Source organism: Gossypium hirsutum, chromosome A05 (genome assembly GCF_007990345.1).
Source record: "Gossypium hirsutum isolate 1008001.06 chromosome A05, Gossypium_hirsutum_v2.1, whole genome shotgun sequence".
NCBI classification, from domain to species: Eukaryota; Viridiplantae; Streptophyta; class Magnoliopsida; order Malvales; family Malvaceae; genus Gossypium; species Gossypium hirsutum.
This window is the reverse complement of record NC_053428.1, coordinates 41,641,400-41,664,075: the sequence shown is the minus strand read 5'-3', so window position 1 is coordinate 41,664,075 and position 22,676 is coordinate 41,641,400. Positions and strand designations below refer to the sequence as shown.

At 35.2% G+C, this 22,676-nt stretch overlaps 1 long non-coding RNA gene across 1 annotated transcript; it reads left to right on the top strand.

Moving 5' to 3' along the window:
* Positions 1–20,259: 20,259 nt before the first annotated feature.
* LOC121229122 (uncharacterized) lies at positions 20,260–21,299 on the top strand. The gene is made up of 2 exons (XR_005926658.1): positions 20,260–20,668; positions 20,982–21,299. It is a non-coding gene; the product is annotated as an uncharacterized lncRNA (long non-coding RNA).
* Positions 21,300–22,676: the final 1,377 nt, after the last annotated feature.

Sequence of the window (22,676 nt, the reverse complement as noted above, 5' to 3'; positions counted from 1 at the left end):
AACAACATTTTTTTCTCTTAAACTTTGGTTCAGTTATTGAGCGGACCACTCAGGAGTCACGAAGGATAGCAAGATCAATGGTAAACAATCTATTTTCATATCAAATCCACATGAAATGCTTTTAGCTAAAGTATCTACGATTTAGATAAGAAATATGAATAATCTTTGTTTTTTTTTAAATGTTTGGCTTCATGAAAATGGTGGATCGAAGCTGGCAAAGCTATGAAATATTTTCTAAAATAATTTTTAAAGAGCTATAAAAAATATAATAACAATAATAATAATAATAATAATAATAAAAGGTCTATGATCCAATTTAGTAAAGTTTTTAAGAAAACTTATAAACCAAAGGATTTTGCTCTTGAGGAAGATGACGAACAGTGATTGATCTTGAAAGAATAGGGTTTAGTGACGTTACCTTTAATTAATAGTCTAGATCTACAAATATATGTAAGTAGAAAGGTTAAAAAATTAGGAAATAAAGACAAGTAATAGTATAGTAATAGAAAAAATTGTAAAAGTTAGCGTAAGAAGAGGGTTGCAGTTGAGTAATAAATGAATTAAATTGTTTTAGACAATATGTGATGTGCATTTGTTCATGCGAAGCTAAAAATATTAGGGGAGCATCGACTAGCAGAGACAAAGGCAAGGATAAGGTCACCTAGTCGACTTTGTGGTGAACAATGTGAGTACTCTGTGTACTGCACTTGAAAATGAGGTCACGCACAACTAAAAGTCAAGTAAGACGTGCAAACCCTTAGCATGAATCTAATGCATGTGTTTTTTTTATGCTATGTGAACCCTCTTATTTAGTTTGTAAACACTGGCATGTGCATACGAGCCCTAATATATATTTTCATGCAAGCCCTGTTATAATTTGATGCGAGCTCAGAGTTGTGAGCTACAAACTATGCTTTTAAATTGTGCGAGCCTATATGTATATATGAGCTTAATGCTTAATGCTTAATGCTTTGTCATATAATATAACTATGCGAAGTATTAATATATATACATATTATATAAACATGAAAAAAAGGAGTTTCGCTATATACAATAAATGCATGTTGTGGTTCTTTTATAAATAATATATATTATTTCATTAAATGTGTACACATATTTATATAGTATATAATCATGATGTAATAGGGTTTTGTTATGCAATGAATGCATGTACAAGTTTCTTTATAAATAAAATATGTACATATAACTTTTCGTTAAAAGGGTTTGAATTATCTTTTATATATATACATATATATATGTAAAAGTATAAATGCGGTGTGTGAACCTTGTAATGTGAATTGTGAACCCATGTGAAACGTGAGGTCTACTATGTTATGTGTACCTATAATGTTATGATGACCCATATTGCATGCAAACATATGCCATATGCGAACTCTGTTGTATTGTGCTTAATGTTTTGTATATGCGAACTTAATGCCTTGCAAGTTATTCTGTGATGTGCGGTGGTACTGCGAGATTTGTTAAAATAGTGAGCCTAAAATGACGTGATTTGTAAATGTGTATTATTGTGATATGTTGGCATTGTAAATCTTCGGAACTATTGGATATAGTTGACATGCCATAGGATTATGAGTTCTCACCTGTGTTATGTGATAGGGCATTGTAGCCCGGTGATTTGATGGAGAAATAATGGAATGTCGAGCAATGTTCCATTCACCAGGGACCATAAAGTTGTGTTTTTCGGAGAGTGTGAGCTTTCGTGCTACACTTATATGGCAATTTGAGTGGCTCTATGAGTCTTAGGGTGTGTTTTGGGATATCAGTTTATCCAATGAGTATATTATTCAATTATGATTCCTTTTCACGAACTACCAATAAATCATTGGATTGAACTGGGTTGGATATATTTATGAACTTATGATATGTGAACTATTATATGTAATCTGTTTGTATATGAGTTGTTTGGTATATTGATGTTTTTTCGAATGTTGTATACATGTGTATTCACTGAGCTTTCCCAAGCTCATCTCTTTATCTTTATTTTCCCCTTCAAATAAGTAGTGTGTGGAATAGTGAGGAGGGTGACAGTTCAATGATCCATTGCACAAACTTTCTTTCTACAGTATGTGCACCAAGTTTATAAAACCCCAAGAAGGAAATGTGGGACATTCTCAGGATAGAGACTTAAAATGTGACCTAGATAATTTTGGGCAATTTATAAAACATTTTTCAAGGGTTGTGAATGGAATTTTCAAACTGTTGAATTTTTAGGACTTTTTAATCTCCGTGTTTGCTTGTTTGGTTGAAACTACTGCTTGACTTATATGATATTGCTTATATGAACTAACGAAACATTTTTCTATTAATATAGCCTACTAAAATTCAAGTACGCCTTATTTCACTAATCGTATGATTTATTGTTTATTTCAAAAAAGCATGCTCTTAGGACTAAATGCTTGTATGAAATATTCTATATATTTATAGTGAGTATGGATGGTTGGTGTGATTTGTGGTTGTTTAACGTAGAGTCACCTCAGTGGTTAATATATCATTCAAAATTTGGGTTAGACTGTCCCGGCCAGGTTTGGAGTGTCATACTTGTCAATTAAATGTGATGGTTGCTAATGGAGCTCAACTGTCAACACAAGGATTATTTTGAGCTATGTCTTGAAAGTCACAAGACTGTACCTTCCTTGTTGATTTAATGGTTCTTCTTGTCAAAAAGTGTGATCTGGTTGTTGGTATTGAGTGGTTGTTATCCCTCAACCCAATTATTTGGAATATTTCCTGTTTGATTATGCAGTTTGATTCAATAGCAAACTCTACCTCTCTAACCTATGGCAACCTAGACAATTCTTTTGGAAATACATCCGAATATTCACAAACTATAGACACCGATTCAATCTTCTTTTTAGACACTTTGGTATCTAAAACATATGCTAAATACACGTCACAACCTTTTCACACATATCTCCGAGCCAACATTGACGAAAACACTATAAGCAATCCACCCGACTCATCAGATTCAATCCGAAGAATTTCATTATTCTAACATTTCAATTTTATAATCTTCGTCCATAGTTCACAACGGAACCATGTAAAGTCAACCAATCTATACCCAAAATCACATAGATCTCATCAAATGGTAAAAGCATCAAGTCAGTAGGAAAACAGTAACCCCGAGTCATTAAAGGACAGTTCTTGCATACTTTGTCAACTAGAACATACTTGCCTAAGGGGTTCGATACTTTAATCATAAACTTAGTACTTTCAACATGAAATTTCTTACTAGACACTAAATTCTCACAAACATACGAATGTGTCGATCCATGATCAATTAAAGCAATCACATTAGTGTCATAAAGAGAAAATGTATCAGTAATAACATCAGGTGATAACACTTCTTCGCTAGCGCGAATAGCGTAAGCTCTGGCTAGTGCTTTAGCTTCGGATCTCACAACTGAATCCCTAGTCACACTTCTGCCACTAGACACATTCCTTGTATTTCTCGGTGGTCTCCCTCTCGCAGTTGTATTGCTCGATCTTGCATTCTGGAATTTATCTTTCTCGGATAACTCTGGGCAATCTCGAATAATGTGATTTGGCGATCCACATTTAAAACAAACTTTACTACTCTTATTCCAAGAGTCTCCAAATTGTTTCCTCCCACACTGTTGACACTCGGGTTTGTTATTTCTTACATTGCCAACACTCAAAACGAAAATAGCTTGAGCTTTAGGACTCACATATTGATTTCCACAATCTCTATTCTGGTATCCCACTGATGCATTCGATCGACTATACAAATCTCGGGATTTCTTTGATGAAGAATGATAAGGTTTATTCATTGGTATTTTTCTCGAATCTCTAGCTTCTAAATCAGCTTCCCTTTTTTTCTCGGCTAAAGTCTTCGGCTTTACAAGCCCGACTAACTAATACGACAAATTCTTTCAAATCTAAAATCCTAACTAGTAGTTTAATGTCTTCGTTCAACCCATCATAATGTCCCTTAAACGAGCCTACGATGCCCTAAACATGCTTTAGGAGTGGTTCGGGACTAAATCGATAGCTCTAGAAATTTTTACGAAACTTAGAAAATTTTCTTCAAAACAGGGAACACACTCCCGTGTGGCCCGACCATGTGTCTCACATAGTCACAGACACGCCCATGTCACAGGCCATGTGGACATTCGAAATGGGAGCACATGGCCGTGTCTCAGCCCTTGTCCTACCCCGTGTAACTCTTTGACTTGGGTCACACGGCCAACACACACACCCGTGTGGCTGGCCCATGTGCCCTAAGAATGGTCATACACGCCCGTGTGTCAGGCCATGTACTATGTCGTGCCAATCCTATAGGGTATACTGACTTATGCCACACGGCCAAGTCACACGCCCGTGTGTAAGACCGTGTGGAGCATACTGACTTGAATTCAAATTCAACACCAGGGGACACACGGTCGTGTACTTAACCGTGTGGACAAAAACAAGCTATTTACCAAGCCAATTTTCCACCCAAACTTAGCCACACCTACACCTCTCATATAGCACACAAGATAGCATCAATAAGCATATATTTAAATTCCAATCAAGCATGACTTATACCAATTCCAACACCAACCAATACAAAACATAAATACCACATTTTGCCATCTAAATCATGCCAACCCTTGTCATCTCAAAACATCAAAATGACCATTTACAAATATGCATTAATATGCTCAATTCCACAAACATACCAATTCACAAATCATCACCTATTGACATTCAATTTACCTATTCACAACAAGCCTCATAAATCTAACCTTAATCATTTAACATATTTCACAAAGTATAGTCATATATATATAATTCAACCATACCAAAATAGACCAAAATAAGCCATCACTTATGACTATTTATATACATACCAAAACATAAACATTTACAATGCTAATTCATATGGCCAAAATCATTAACAAGTCATAAACAAAATGACCAAAGTCCCTATACATGCCATATACTTAAAATACCAAGCTCATAAGTACCAAGAGATAGGTGGATACTGTGAAGCGATCTTCGACGATCCCCATATCTGAGCTAGCTTTGATAACACTATAAAACACGGGAAAAATAAACAAAGTAAGCTTCAAAGCTTAGTAAGCTCGTATGAAATAAACTTGATATAATCATAATTACATAATTCAACAATTGATTAAAGATATATGAATTCACATTAACTAACAAACCTTTTAATTTCTAAATCACAAAACTATATACTTTTTTCATCATTTCTTCGATTCAAAGCTAATAAGATTTATGCACATACATGTACCATCTCGTACCAATCTCATACACATTCTCATCTTTCTTTTACCCGTTGAACCATTCGGAATAGAAGTTGGATACTCAAGGGTCTCACACAATAAGTACATATACCATGGCTCGAAGCCAAATCAAGGTAACTTATATTCGAAGTACTGATATCATGGCCCAAAGCCAAATCGGTATATCTCGCACCCGAAGTGGTAATATCATAACTTGAAGCCAACTCAATATATCTCCTAATGACATGTCATTAATATCCTAAACTATTCCTAAGGTTCAACCTGGATTTCGAACACCGAATTATTGTCGAGTAAAAGTCGAACTTATCCGAAGTCTCATATTCACAACATATACAATAACAAAACATTTAATATACGTTTAAAATGAAATCTATCACATACGAACTTACCTCGATTCAAAAATAATGAAATTGTCGATTAATCGAGTACTTTATCTTTTCCACGATCCAATTCCAAATTTCATTTTTCTTGATCTATATAATATCAAATTCAACTCATTTAATAATCTATTTATTCAATTTAATCCAAAATATATATTTGAGCTATATTACACATTAGCCCCTAAATTTTCATATTTTTACAATTTAGTCCTTATTACACAAAATCACAAATTCATGCAAATTTCAAAACACCCATGCTTAACCGAATTACCATTATACACCTAGCAGCCCATATTTTCCATTTATTTCACATTTTAACCACTAAATTTACACATTTTACAATTTAGCCGTTAATTTACATTTTCACTAGAAATCACTTAACAAAACTTGTTTAACTATCAACAACTATTCAAAATCTATCATTAAACATCAAGATACTCATGTATTCATCAATGGAATCATTCAAAATCTTTAACAGTTTTGCAAAATAGTTCTTAGGCTAACTAGTACTAGCTGCAACGATCTCAAAAACATAAAAATCATTAGAAATGGGACAAAAATCGTACCTTAATTGACCAAAAATAGCTTGGCTGAATGAACCCTAAATAAATGGCTTTTCTTTTCTTCAATATTTGACTATGGTGAAGATGATAGCCTTAAAATTTGTGTTTGTTTTATTTAATTAACTTATATTTAACAATTACTAAATTAACCTTAACATTAAACCATTAAAACACTTAATACATGTCCATAAATGTCCATTACCTATAATAATGGTATAATTACCCCTTAAGGACTCTTACTTTAATGCTCCATAGCTATTTAATACCTTTAGCTAATAGAACATCACTTTTGCACTTTACACGATTTATTCCTTTTTCTCAGATTGACCATTTAAACAATAAAATTTCTTAACAATATTTTCACACAATCATCATACCATGTTATAAACAATAAAATAATAATAAAATAAATATTTTGACTTCATATTTTGTGGTGCCAAAACCACTATTCTGATTTGATTAAAAATGGGTTGTTACACCATCAAAGATAAATTTCCAATCCCTTTTATTGAGGAACTTTTGGATGAGTTGGGGCAAGCCACTTATTTTTCCAAGTTGGACCTGTATTTAAGATATCATCAGATTAGAATGTAGGAAGGGGGTGTCCACGAAACTACTTTCAAGACTCATGAAGGCTACTATGAGTTCCTTGTCATGCCCTTTGGCCTGACAAATGCTCCTTCTAGCTTTTAATCCTTAATGAATGGAGTCTTCAAACACCTCTTAAGTAAGTCTGTGTTAGAATTCTTTGACAATATATCAGTTTACTCTACCAATTGGTCCCAACATATGGCTTATTTAAGGGAAGTTTTGGTTCTATTAAGGCAATATCAACTTTTTCCAAAGAAAGGGATGTACAACTTTGGCACTACTCAAGTAGAATACCTAGGGCATATAATTTCATCTGGTTCTATCTCTATGGATCCCACCAAGGTTGATGGTGTGCCTAGTTGGCCAACTCCCATATCGGTCAAAAAGTTAAGGGGATTCTTAGGACTCTCAGGATATTATTGGAGGTTCATCAGACAGTATAAAGTGCTAGCCAAACCCCCCACTACCCTTTTAAAAAAAAGGGTACAACAGCACTGGTCCCACAGTGCACAAGTAGTAGTTGACCAACTCAAATAAGCAGTCTGCCAAGCTCCCGTACTTGTTCTTCTAGATTTTCAATAGGAATTTACTGTAGAAACTGATGCATGTGATCAAGGATTGAGGGTAGTACTACAGCAGAAAGGGAGGCCTATTGCTTTCTTCAGTAAGGGAATCAGGGTTCGCCATCAAGCTTTGTCTATCTATGACAAGGAAATGCTTGCAGTCCTACTTGCGGTCAAGAAATAACATCCTTATTTAGTTGGCAAGCATTTCCATATCAAGACTGATCACCAGAGTTTTCGAAACCACCCTTCGAAATTTAAAATTTTAATTTTAATGAAAAACGGGGGAATAGACTTTTGAAAATAGAAATATGGAGTCGCCACCGATTTTTTTGTTTTGGTGTGATCGGGTCACCTAAGAATTTGGTTATTTTAATAAAACATCTTCGGTTTACTAAAACACCGATTATGGTCTACGAAAATTTTAAAAAACAGACTCTGGAGTCGGTTACGTATGAAGAAAGGTTAGCACCCTCACTACGCCCAAAATTGGTACCAAATCGATTAAATACTGTCCTTATGTCTAAAATTAAAAATGTTTTTGAAATGTGGTTCATTTTTAATAACACTTGAATAACTCGAGTTGATTGTCAAAATCTTCTTGTTTCGACGTCCGAAAATCTATAATTTGAAAATCACAAAAGGGTGCTCAATAATTTAGTCCAACGGAATATAGAAACCCAGTACAGTAGGGCACGATTTCTCGAATTTCCAAACATTGACCATTTCCTCACCTTAGAAAATACGAGTGAAATTTCGAAGAGATATTCGATTGTTTTGAACAAACGAGAGATTGCAACCCAGCACGATAGGGCACGATTCTCGAATTGCCAAACATCGAACATAGCCTTTGTTTTGAAAGGTTTTTAATAAACATGAGTAAAAAACCTAAGGGAATATTCGATTGTTTTGAACAAACGAGAAATCACAACCCAGCATAATAGGGCATGATTCCCGAATTGTCAAACCCCGAGTATTGCCTTCGTTTTAAAGGATTTTTAAAAGATATGAGTGAAATTTTGAAGGGATATTTGATTTTTTTAAGCAGACAAGAAATTGCAACCCAGCACGTTAGGGTACGATTCCGTGAATTCCCAAATATCACATATCGCCTTCGTTTAAGGGATTTTTTAATAGCCGTGGGTGAAATTCTAAAAGGACCTTCGATTACTTTGAGCAAACGAGGAATTGCAACCCAACATGTTAGCGCACGATTCCACGAATTACCAAGTATCGAATATCGCCTTCGATTTAAAGAATTTTAAATAATTGTGAAGCTAGCTTAAAACGCATTAACACGAATGGAAATAAGATGAAATTAATCATAAAATTTAGATTTTATAAAACCACATTTCAAAAGTCAAGTGGAAAATGATGATATGGGATGATAGACACACATGAGATACAATCAACTAACAAATTAATAATTAAATATAGTTAACCTAAAAAGTGTAACCCGATTACAATAATGCATGGAGAATAATTGACGTGATGACATATAAAAATGAGCAAGCACGATATAGTAAATATACAAGAAGTATCGTGAAGATAATTAACACATGAGATACCAAACAATATAGAATCAACACGACACAAAAATAATGGGCTAAAAATGATGGACTAACAATCAAGTAATATATGCTAGAGTTTGAAGTAATTTATAAAAGAAAAATTAAGAATATTTATATACGTATGAGTGAATTTTGAAGCAATTATATACAAAATAACATGGAATTAAAAATATGAATTAAAAAATGGATTGATTTTATCATAAATTATATATGTATATATATGTATATAAATAAACTAGAAATTATTGCTTGTAAAAAAAAACACAGAAACGTACTCAAGATTGAATTATTTATTATAAACCATGATGGACTTAAAAGCATACTTATATATAAAGAAGACTATGTATATAAAATGTAGGTTTGATGATATATGTAAATCGAAAACATGTACTAATGTAAATGAATATAAAATAACTTGAATCTAATTTAAAACATTTGTACAAAGCATATTTGAATGGCAAATATATATATATTAAAATACATGGATTTGATAGTATATAGATCAAAAGTAGGTATCGATAAATATATATACACTTGCATAATGATAATTTAAGAGATATATTGTAAGAATTACGTAATATAATATAAGAATATGTTTAAAGAAAATTATATAAAATAATATAATATTAATGATATGCATGAAATAAGAATAACTTTGTTATAAAATACGTAGGTTTAGTAATGCATAAATTAAATGCGGGTGTCTACAAATGTACATGCATATAATGAAAATAGCTAAAAAATATAACATAGGGTGAAATAATAAAATACAAGGAATTATGTGCATAAAATGACATAAGGTTAATAATGTGCATAAAATAAAATGAACTTTATTATAAAGCATATATATACATAATAGTAATATATACAAGAATATTTACAAAACATTATACAAAATGGCATAAAAGGCAATCGATACAATAGTGATTTAAGAAAAGAGAAACAAAACAAAAGCATTAAAATAAACTAAAATATAAAACATAAGACAAGGATAAAAATATCTAGTATGCCTTTAAAATAAAAAATGAATCATAAAATGAAAAATAAAAATAAAAGGCACTTAATTAAACTAAAAAAAGGCAAATTATAAAGGAGATAAACTATTAAAATAAAAAGGATACAATTAAAATACAATTAAAATAAATGAGCTAATTTATAAATAAAATAATTAAAAAAAGAGGACAAAAGTGCGAAACGCACAAATGGGTAGGGACCTAAACTGGAAATATACAGGCTCCCAAGACGCAGCGTTTAAGTGATGTAAATGAGCACAAATTATGGGGCTAAATCCTAAAATGAAGCAAAATCAGCAATACACGATTGAATGCCTATGCAAACAAGAGGACTTAACGTGCAATTAACCCTCCAAAACCAAATGCGCGGATCTCATCCGAACATTGGCCGGGTCATCGGGTCGAGGTTATCATATGACGTCGTTTTTGAACCATCAAACTTGGTCAAAACGGCGCCGTTCTTCATCCGTTTAAATGGCTAAAATCAGCCGAAATCAACATGCACCCATTCTATCGATTTTCAAATCCTTAATCCCCTTTTAACCCCATCACATTGGCCGACCTTAACCTCTCCCCTTTGGCCAACTCTTGGGCTTCACCGGCGATTAAAATGCCTCCACCACCGACGTGATTTTAATCAGACCCCCAAGGATCTAATGAGCCTTTGACCGGAGAGGCAATGGTGGAATGAATCGACACCGAATCCATAAGAAAATCCTTTCCCCTTCCTTTTTTTATATATTTGCTTTCGAATCTCAGAACAACAAAACCCGGATGAATGAAGCTAAAAAAATCGAAGATTTCGAATCGAAAAATCACCTTGATTCTTTTTTGTATTTTATTGCTCTTTTTTTGTGTAATCTGTTTGTATCCCCCGATTACAATAAACATAGGGCTTTTATATAGCCAAAAATCCAAAAAAAAATACAAAGAATTTCCTTTTCTATTGTTTTTTCTTTGCTGCTTTTTTTTGTTTTTGCTTGTCCTTACTGTTGTGTTTGTCTGTTTCTTCGCAGGTATGGAGGCCAGTTGGCGCAAGCGTGGCTGCTGAAGGGTACAGAGGCGTACTGGCGTTTGGCGTGAGGAGTACGGAGGCGAAGGCGTCTGGAGGCTGCTGTTACGGCGCAGGAGAAAGAAAGAAAGCCTAGGGTTTCTGTTTCAAAATTTCTGGGCCATTCGAGCTCATTTTTGGGTATTGGGCCATTGTTTTTGGGCCATGGGGTTTTAGTTATTGGGTCTAGGGTCATGTATTTAATTTTAGGTTTTGGACTGTAAAATGACTGTTTATAAATGGGCTGATAGACTGTTAATAAATAATATTTATTGGGTTTTATTTTTTTTATTTAATTTTGGTTTTTGGTTGTTGGGCCCGGGCAAATTTTGGGCCTTACAGCTGCCCCTCTTTGCTCATTGTCGTGTAATGAGAATGGAGCAAAGACTATAAGAAGGACCAAATTTGCCCGGTCTGGCTAAGTCTCAAAGTCTTGATCCTTATCTTCCCTAAAGGTATTCTGATGTCTTCAGGAGTGTCAAATTGGCTATCTTCAACTTGCTTCTTAAAAACTCAAGAACACCAATCTGTTATTTTCGATCTGCTCTCTGCCAATACAGAGATGCCAAATCTGTCATCTTTGATCTGCTCTCTGTCAACATAGAGATGCCAAATCTACTATCTTCGATCTGCCCTCTGACAATTACGGAGACCTCAAATCTGCTATCTTCGATCTACTCTCCGCCGCTACAGAGATACCAAATCTGTTACCTTCGATCTGCTCTCTGCCGCTACAGAGACGCCAAATCTGCTATCCCAATACAGAGACGCCAAATCTGCTATCTTCGATCTACTCTCTGCCGTTACGGAGCCGCCAAATATGTTATCTTCGATCTGCTCTCTGCCGCTACAGAGACGCCAAATCTGTTATCTTCGATCTGCCCTCTGACAATACAGAGACGCCAAATCTACTATCTTCGATCTGCTCTCTGGCAATACAGAGACGCCAAATCTGCTATCTTTGATCTGCTCTCTGCCAATACAGAGACGCCAAATCTACTATCTTCGATCTACTCTCTGCCAATACAGAGACGCCAAATCTGTTATCTTTGATCTGCTCTCTACCGTTACAGAGACGCCAAATCTGTTATCTTCGATCTACTCTCCGCCGCTACAGAGATGCCAAATCATCTTGGATCTGCTTCAACGTAAACACGTGAAAGTCAAATTAGCTATGTCTTCGATCTGCTCCCCGCCTGATATAAAGATGCCAAATCATCTTGGATCTGCTTCAACGTAAACACGTGAAAGCCAAATCAGCTATGTCTTCGATCTGCTCCCCGCCTGATACAGAGATGCCAAATCATCTTGGATCTGCTTCAACGTAAACACGTGAAAGCCAAATCAGCTATGTCTTCGATCTGCTCCCCACCTGATACAGAGATGCCAAATCATCTTGGATCTGCTTCAACGTAAACACGTGAAATCCAAATCAGCTATGTCTTCGATCTGCTCCCCGCCTAATACAGAGATGCCAGATCATCTTGGATCTGCTTCAATGAAGGTCAGATCTGCTATGCTTTAGCCTGTTACCCTACTGCTTAGGGGATTAAGGCACATCAATCTTCATTGTCCCTTGAAGGACTTAACCTGTATAATGCGTATGAGTTCATGCCTAATGATTAGGATGCCATAACTTGAATGAGCCAAATGCTCCTAGGTAGATGTGTATGAATGACGTTTGTATGAATGCAAAATGTCATTTTTAATGCTTGATTTGATATTACTCGTCGTTCACTGAGGTTTTATTGTTGACGTATTATTCTGTCATCTTGTTTAGCTAGCATTCTTAATAGAAAACTCGAAGAAACAATCTCATCTGCTCGACAAGCTTGCCCCACTCAAACTTTATGGAGTTTTTTTGCTTATTCAACCCACTGCAACTCAGGGTATAGGATTTGTTTCATCTTCAATCAATTTGACCTGTTACACTATTCCCTAGGTGTAATGACCCATTGTATATGCTCGATATTTGCAGAGTATCATTTTTTCTTTTCTCGAGAATGACCCCCCCTTTTACACTTAGGTTGACATTGCTCGTCATTTGTCGAGGTTGTATCACTAACGAGATATCTTGCCTCTTCATTCAACTGATATCTTTGACAGAAAATTCAAAGAGATAGTCGCAATTTAGAAACATTTTCAACCCTTAGGCTTGGTGAGTTCTAAATGATGATCCTGTTTCAGGTTCTTATGCTATTTAGAAGCTTCCAGAGTAATATGAAAAACCCCTTTCGCGAAGGTATTATTAGTCCATTAATAGTTATTTCAATGCAAAATGCTTGAAAGGGGTCAAAACAATAGACAAAAAGGGAATTGATTAGGAGGGTAGCTTGAAATAAATAGATTAATCAAAAATTGCAAATGCAATAAAAGGCAATTAACTCAACATGAATAAGTTAATCAAAGATAACGATGCAATAAGAAGGAAGTTTATTGGGACGTATCTTGAAAAGAATAAGGCAATCAAAGATAACAAATTCAAAATGAGCAAAATGAAAACTAGGTGCCCCAGATATAGCAGCTTGAGCTTTTCTGTACCAACTTCTTGAGGACCTTTCTGAGCTCAATATGTGTTTAGGGGATCCGGGGTACTTTGTCGATGCCCCGAGATGTAGCATACTTCTTTACTGTTAATTCAAGCGTAGCAAGACTACTGTATGCCCCATTTTAATCCAAATTTGAGCTGCCCTTTTCAGGTTTTCAGCTCAAATGCCCTTTGGTCTCAAAGCGCCCTTTGCGGGTTTTCGCCTTGGCCTCTCCTTTTCTTTCTTCTTTTTTTATTTTCTTTTTCAATTTTCTTTCTCTTTTATTTTTATTTTTTTACTTCGATTTTTTTTTTAAAAAAGGTCTCAAGGCGCCCTTTACGGGTTTTCACTTGGCCTCTCCCTTTTAGGTAGAATACTCTTTGACTGTATTTTGACTTCCCCAAACTGGGCGAATCTTTTCGGCCAATATCAATGTTCCTCCAAAACAGGCCTTCTTTACATAAGGTCTTTCTTAGTTTGGCATATTTCTTCCTTTGAAGTCTTTTTGTATAGGAAAGATTTTCTTCAATATCAAGCTCCCTTCATGGAATTCTCGAGGATAAACCTTTCTGTCATATGCCTGCATCATCTGACTGTGACGGATACCCTTTAAATTTGACTAATCATATCAGGATTGGACTTATTATGATTCATCCAACTTTAGTTCTGCCAAGACTCAAAGAAAAGGAATCCCGTCTTCAAAAACTATTTCAGTCTTATAAATCAATGTGTTGCCCCGGTGAAGGTTCTAGGCTCACATTCGACAAATATAGAGGGTAAATGATAACTTCTTTATGCCAATATTTACAAGACTCAGTCATTTTTCACTACGACTTTTGTTCTATTGTTTGCTTTTCCTTTTTTCTTTTCTATTTTTGAACTTTTGTTTTTCTTTTTGGATGCCTTTACTGCACTGTGATATAGTGTCTGATCTTTGAACAAACTGCAAACTTTTGACATTGTGCAGTTGTATTTGAAAGTGATCCTTTCTGACATTACTTGTCAGCAACCCCTCCTTTTTTTTTGAAATTTGATGACTATTGATCTTGTAATATTGACATATGAAGCGGCCTTGACCCCCTTCGTGAAGTAATCAATGACTGCCAAGATGAATTGATGAGAATGGCCTGATAATATCCTTGCCTCATATAGAGAAAATCTGTGAAGAAATGAATGTGGCTTTAACCAATACAATCCCCTTCCATGGTGGATCGACAATACCCAAACCTCATGATTAGCGTGGCTACCATGAAGCCTTTAACATGTGTCTTTATGGCAGTGTATAGACATTTTGTATCATCCACAGGTCTTAATATCTCAAATATATCTCGACATGATCATGTGAAAACATCTTTGAATTTCTTGAAGTAACTCAAAGACAGTTCATTTTTGTCTCTGGGGTGACTCAAGTTTCAATCTTTGCCCCTTGTTCACAATGTCCATTGACCCTTCGTAAAGTAGGATCAATTTTTCATCTTGTTCTACCGTCCTTAACAAACCAGGAAATAAGTCACAATCTATGTCATCTTCAAGGTCCTAAGATCCCTCTAGACACATCTTGCTGAAAAAAAAGACCCGGAATTAGTGACAGCGTCGCTCACGTCATTGATGTCTGGAGACCTGTTATAGGTACGAAGGCATATTCCAAAGAATAAATGATTCTAAGGATGATTATTTGTATGGTATGGTCATGAATGAAAAATAAATGAATATTTAAAAGAAAGTTTAAAGAACAAATAAATTTAAGAATGATTATTCGTATAGTATGAAATGAGAGAATATTTACTCAAAAAAGATGCATTTTATTGAAACAAAGATTTAGGACACAAGCCTATTTCACAAAAGGATTCTTGTTGATTCTAGGCTTAAAACAACAAGCGTGTTTTGAATATTACTCTAGATTAGCTCTAAAAATAAAGAGATCTCTTCCACAGTCCCATCGTTCAAAACATTTCCAAGTACGTAAGTACAGATGCTCGAGAAATTCTATTCCCAAGTTCCTTCGTCATTATTGTTTAGATTCCCCAATATCAGGTTTTCCACTAGAGTTCTGGGTTTGATGTACCATTGGATTTCATGCCCTTATCCATTATGGAATTCAGATTTACCTATTTAACTGACAGGTTGGGTAACGGATTTTTTGCATCAGAGGGACCATCGAATTTTACGATACCCAAATTGGTGAGTCTTTTGATAATCTTTTTAAAAGTGGTACAGTTCTCGATGGAATGCCCCGTAATTCCCGCATGGTATTCACATTGGCTGCTTGCATCGTACCATTTAGGGTATAGGGGTTGTATAGGCTTCATGTAAAAAGGGGATACAACATGTGCGTCAAACAGAACGTGGTACAACTCTCTGTACGTGATTGAAATAGGCGTGTATTGGGGTTTTTCTGAGTTTGGTCTTCGATCGGGTTCTCGCCTTGGGGAGGCCTGATGGCTGGTAGTTACCCTCCTTGGCTGGCTTGCTATAATCGGCCCCGAACAATCCTTATTATACCTACTCACACTACTTGCTCTCTTTTCCTTTTTCTTTGGGTCTTTTAAAGTCCACTCTCCCCTTTCCTTCGTTTTTACCAGAACAACTGGCTTGGCTTGATCATCTTCTGGGTTAAAACCTGAACCCATCGAGAAGCTCAACAGTGTCGATGTATCCGTCTAATGTTGGTGTCCGATAACAACGGGTACCCCTTGCATGTCTGGTTGGGTCGGGACGCTTATTGGGGCAAAGCCTGGGAAATAGACGATCTCTTCAATATCATCCTCACTATTGACCACTGGGCCACTTCTTTTTTCAGATTCTCCGGCCAGTAACTGGGTTAACTGGCCCATCATATTTCTTTGGAGTTCTAGCATTTCTCACATATCTTATTGAATTTTGATCAATTGCTCTTGCATCTATATTTGCCTTTGCTCCATTCTCTCCAACCTTTGGTCCATATCTTTTGTCGGTTCTGAAATTATTTTACCTAATTAGTGTTGTTTTAGGAAAATCTAATGCAAATGGTTCAATGCAATGCAAATGATACAATGCAATGCAAATGCATGGGATGAATGCAAAGGAAAGAAAGATGTTGATTTTGAATTCAATTCCCCTAGAACAACTTTTCTATAAAACAAATTCTTTTTCATAAAACGGATTACATATACGGACTTGCTTTCGTATTCCAGGCAAAGGCACTGATCCCCTTTCTTCGTGAAAGTCAAATCTCGCAAGTTTCCAATGCATGCCTCTACTAGCTCCTTTTTTCTTGATCCAGGCCACGAATTACTATCCTCGCAATATTGATTAGCTCCTTTAAGAAAGTCGGGACGTGACGGCTTTTGGGTAATCTTTATCAGCTTGAATCCTTGGGTAAAGTTTTGCTTTCCTCCACGAACTGTTAGCCTTCTTCTGTCGTGTTCACTTGGACCAAATTCGGACAGCCGTATTGTAATCCGCGTTATTAAGAAATTTGTTTTCTTATGACAAATTGTTCTATTTAGCAATTGAATATGAATCAACATCTCCTTTCTATGATGATGTAATGCAATGCAGTCATGAACAAACAAAAACAAACACGTTAGTCCAGAAATAAACAACCAACAAAGTACCTAATCGGGTGGTCACTAGTGGTTCGGAGTGGTTCTACCTAGGGTAAGCTCCTAGGTCTCTCTGTATGTGGCTCGGTTCTAGAGTAAGGGTACCCGAACCAGCAAATTCCTCGATCCTCACCCATTATAGGCTCATACGGATCAAGTTCAGTTCAGGGGAATACATTTCCCTATGACCATGCGGAGATGAAAATCTCACGAAATCATAGGTACGGATGTATCCTGGAAGTAATCCCCTAGCCCATGCGGAGGTGAAAACCTCACGAAAGCATAGTCTCTTACTCCCACTTAAGAGATGTGACCACAATGGTCATGCAATGCAATGCAACATTATTTTACAAGACCCGTACCGAAACGATCATACAATCAAACGCAATCATAATTAAACAAATTTTTAATTTCTTTGACAAAAGGACAACAAATAATCAATTTTATGGCTAGACTCTCTTTGTTCCCTAGTGGAGTTGCCAAGCTGTCGAAACTACCCTTCGAAATTTAAAATTTTAATTTTAATGAAAAACGAGGGAATCGACTTTTGAAAAACAGAAATATGGAGTCGCCACCGATCTTTTTGTTTTGGTGTGATCGGGTCATCTAAGAATTTGGTTATTTTAATAAAACATCTTCGATTTACTAAAACACTGATTATGGCCTACGAAAATTTTAAAAAACGGGCTCGGGAGTCGATTACGTATGAGGAAGGGTTAGCACCCTCACTACGCCCAAAATTAGTACCAAATCGATTAAATACTGTCCTTATGTCTAAAACTAAAAATGTTTTTGAAATGTGGTTCCTTTTTAATAACACTTGAATAACTCGAGTTGATTGTCAAAATCTTCTTGTTTCGACGTCCGAAAATCTATAATTTGAAAATCACAAAAGGGTGCTCAATAATTTAGTCCAACGGAATATAGAAACCCAGTACAGTAGGGCACGATTTCTCGAATTTCCAAACATTGACCATTTCCTCACCTTAGAAAATACGAGTGAAATTCCGAAGAGATGTTCGATTGTTTTGAACAAACGAGAGATTGCAACCCAGCACGATAGGGCACGATTCTCGAATTGCCAAACATCGAACATAGCCTTTGTTTTGAAAGGTTTTTAATAAACATAAGTAAAAAACCTAAGGGAATATTCGATTGTTTTGAACAAATAAGAAATCACAACCCAGCACGATAGGGCATGATTCCCGAATTGTCAAACCTCGAGTATTGCCTTCGTTTTAAAGGATTTTTAAAAGATATGAGTGAAATTTTGAAGGGATATTTGATTGTTTTAAGCAGACAAGAAATTGCGACCCAGCATGTTAGGGTACGATTCCGTGAATTCCCAAATATCGCATATCGCATTCGTTTAAGGGATTTTTTAATAGCCGTGGGTGAAATTCTAAAAGGACCTTCGATTACTTTGAACAAACGAGGAATTGCAACCCAACACGTTAGGGCACGATTCCACGAATTACCAAGTATCGAATATCGCCTTCGTTTTAAAGAATTTTAAATAATTGTGAAGCTAGCTTAAAATGCATTAACTCGATTTGAAATAAGATGAAATTAATCATAAATTTTGGATTTTATAAAACCACATTTCAAAAGTCAAGTGGAAAACGATGATATGGGATGATAGACACACATGAAATACAATCAACTAACAAATTAATAATTAAATATAGTTAACCTAAAAAGTGTAACCCGATTACAATAATGCATGGAGAATAATTGACGTGATGACGTATAAAAATGAGCAAGCATGATGTAGTAAATATACAAGAAGTATCATGAAGATAATTAACACATGAGATACCAAACAATATAGAATCAACACGACACAAAAATAATGGGCTAAAAATGATGGACTAACAATCAAGTAATATATGCTAGAGTTTGAAGTAATTTATAAAAGAAAAATTAAGAATATTTATATACATATGAGTGAATTTTGAAGCAATTATATACAAAATAACATGGAATTAAAAATATGAATTAAAAAATGGATTGATTTTATCATAAATTATATATGTATGTAAATAAACTAGAAATCATTGCTTGTAAAAAAAACATAGAAACGTACTCAAGATTGAATTATTTATTATAAACCATGATGGACTTAAAAGCATACTTATATATAAAGAAGACTATGTATATAAAATGTAGGTTTGATGATATATGTAAATCGAAAACATGTACTAATGTAAATGAATATAAAATAACTTGAATCTAATTTAAAACATTTGTACAAAGCATATTTGAATGGCAAAAATATATATTAAAATACATGGATTTGATAATATATAGATCAAAAGTAGGTATCGATAAATATATATACACTTGCATAACGATGATTTAAGAGATATATTGTAAGAATTACGTAATATAATATAAGAATATGTTTAAAGAAAATTATATAAAATAATATAATATTAATGATATGCATGAAATAAGAATAACTTTGTTATAAAATACGTAGGTTTAGTAATGCATAAATTAAATACGGGTGTCCACAAATGTACATGCATATAATGATAATAGCTAAAAAATATAACATAGGGTGAAATAATAAAATACAAGGAATTATGTGCATAAAATGACATAAGGTTAATAATGTGCATAAAATAAAATGAACTTTATTATAAAGCATATATATACATAATAGTAATATATACAAGGATATTTACGAAACATTATACAAAATGGCATAAAAGGCAATCGATACAATAGTGATTTAAGAAAAGAGAAACAAAACAAAAGCATTAAAATAACCTAAAATATAAAACATAAGACAAGGATAAAAATATCTAGTATGCCTTTAAAATAAAAAATGAATCATAAAATGAAAAATAAAAATAAAAGGGACTTAATTAAACTAAAAAGGAAAATTATAAAGGAGATAAACTATTAAAATAAAAAAGATATAATTAAAATACAATTAAAATAAATGAGCTAATTTATAAATAAAATAATTAAAAAAAGAGGACAAAAGTGCGAAACGCACAAATGCGTAGGGACCTAAACTGGAAATATACAGGCTCCCAAGACGCAGCGTTTAAGTGAGAACTCGATTGCAAATGAGCACAAATTATGGGGCTAAATCCTAAAATGAAGCAAAATCAGCAATACACGATTGAATGCCTATGCAAACGAAGAGGACTTAACGCGCAATTAACCCTCCAAAACCGAATGCGCGGATCTCATCCGAACATGGGTCGGGTCATCGGGTCGCGATTATCATACGATGTCGTTTTTGAACCATCAAACTTGGTCAAAACGGCGCAGTTCCTCATCAGTTTAAATGGCTAAAATCAGCCGAAATCAACATGCACCCATTCTATCGATTTTCAAATCCCTAATCCTCTTTTAACCCTATCACCTTGGCTGACCTTAACCTCTCCCCTTTGGCTTACTCTTGGGCTTCACCGGCGATTAAAACGCCTCCACCACCGACGTGGTTTTAATCAGACCCCCAAAGATCTGATGAGCCTTTGACCGGAGAGGCAACGGTGGAATGAATCGACACCGAATCCGTAAGAAAATCCTTTCCCCTCCTTTTTTTTTATATATTTGCTTTCGAATCTCAGAACAACAAAACCCGGATGAATGAAGCTAAAAAAATCGAAGATTTCGAATCGAAAAATCACCTTGATTCTTTTTTGTATTTTATTGCTCTTTTTTTGTGTATTCTGCTCGTATCCCTCGATTAAAATAAACATAGGGCTTTTATATAGCCGAAAATCCAAAGAAAAAATACAAAGAATTTCCTTTTCTATTGTTTTTTCTTTGCTGCTTTTTTTTTGTTTTTGCTTGTCCTTACTATTGTGTTTGTCTGTTTCTTCGCAGGTACGGAGGCTAGTTGGCGCGGGCGTGGCTGCTGAAGGGTACAGAGGCGTACTGGCGTTTGGCGTGAGGAGTACGGAGGCGAAGGCGTCTGGAGGCTGCTGTTGCAGCGCAGGAGAAAGAAAGAAAGCCTAGGGTTTCTGTTCCAAAATTTCTGGGCCATTCGGGCTCATTTTTGGGTATTGGGCCATTGTTTTTAGGCCATGGGGTTTTAGTTATTAAGTCTAGGGTCATGTATTTAATTTTAGGTTTTGTACTGTAAAAAGGACTGTTTATAAATGGGCTGATGGACTATTAATAAATAATATTTATTGGGTTTTATTTTTGTTATTTAATTTTGGGCCCGGGTAAATTTTGGGCCTTACAAGAGTCTTCAATTTTTAGCTGACAGACAAGCTATCACTCATTATCAGTAAAAGTGGGTAGTAAAAATTTTGGGATATGATTATTCCATCACCTACAGGAAAGGGATCCTGAATACAGTAGCTGATGTTTTGTCAATGGGGGACCACTCACAAGAGGGTCAGTTGTTGCAATGTGTGGGAAGCATTTCATGGTCTAAAGTATGGGGGCAGATTTTAGATGCTTTCTTCACTGATCTAGCTTTACAGAATATCTATTTGGACCTTTAGCTTCAGCTTCAACTTCACCCAAAATATTTTTAGAATGGCAGAATCTTAAGACGAAAGGGGAAGGTAGTGGTTGGGCAGAACCTCGAGTTAAGAAATACCCTCTTTGACTTATTCCATGCTGGAGCCTTAGGTGGACATTTGGGAGTGCATACCTCTAGACACAGGATCTCTAGTCTGTTGTATTGGAAAAGGATATCAACTAATGTAAAAAAAGGGTGATCGAATGTGAGGTTTGTCAGAGGTGTAAGCATGATACAACAACCTCACTAGGGTTGTTACAACCTCTAACTATTCCCACTCATGCATGGGCGGCTATCAGCATGGACTTCATTGAAGGGTTGCATTTTTCCAAAAGGAAAAATACTATTATCATGGTTATTGACAGACTCACCAAATATGTCCATATTGTTTTTACCTTGTCACATCTCTTCACTGCCCTCATAGTGGCTCAATAATATTTAGATCACGTTTACAAGCTCCATAGGGTTACTGAGAGTATTATATCGGATAAAGACAATATCTTCATCAGCTCGTTCTGGCAATCATTATTCAAGCACCTAGTAACTAAGTTCCACCTCTCTACTACCTATCACCCTCAGATCGATGGGCAAACTGAGGTTTTAAACAGATGTTTGGAAGGTTGTTTAATGTGCATGTTAAGGGAACAGCCTAGTGAGTGGGTTCAATGGCTACCCTTAGTTGAGTGGTGGTAAAATACCACCTTTCATACATCCATACAGATAATTCCTTATTAAGCGGAAGAGTTGTAGCAAAGGGAAGCTGCTTGAGATCTATTGCAATTTCATTTAAAACGAGCTCAAGAATGTATGAAGCAAATAGCCAACAAATGTAGATCCGATAGGGAATTTCAGATCAGTGACTTGGTTTACCTCAAATCACAACCTTATAGATAGTATTCCCTTAGGACGAAAGCCAATCAGAAGCTGTCCCCAAGATATTTAAGCCCTTTCTCTATGGAAGCAAAGAGGGGCAAGGTAGCATACAAGTTGACTTTACCTGCTAATGCCCGTATCCATTCCACCTTCCACATCTCTTAACTCAAAAA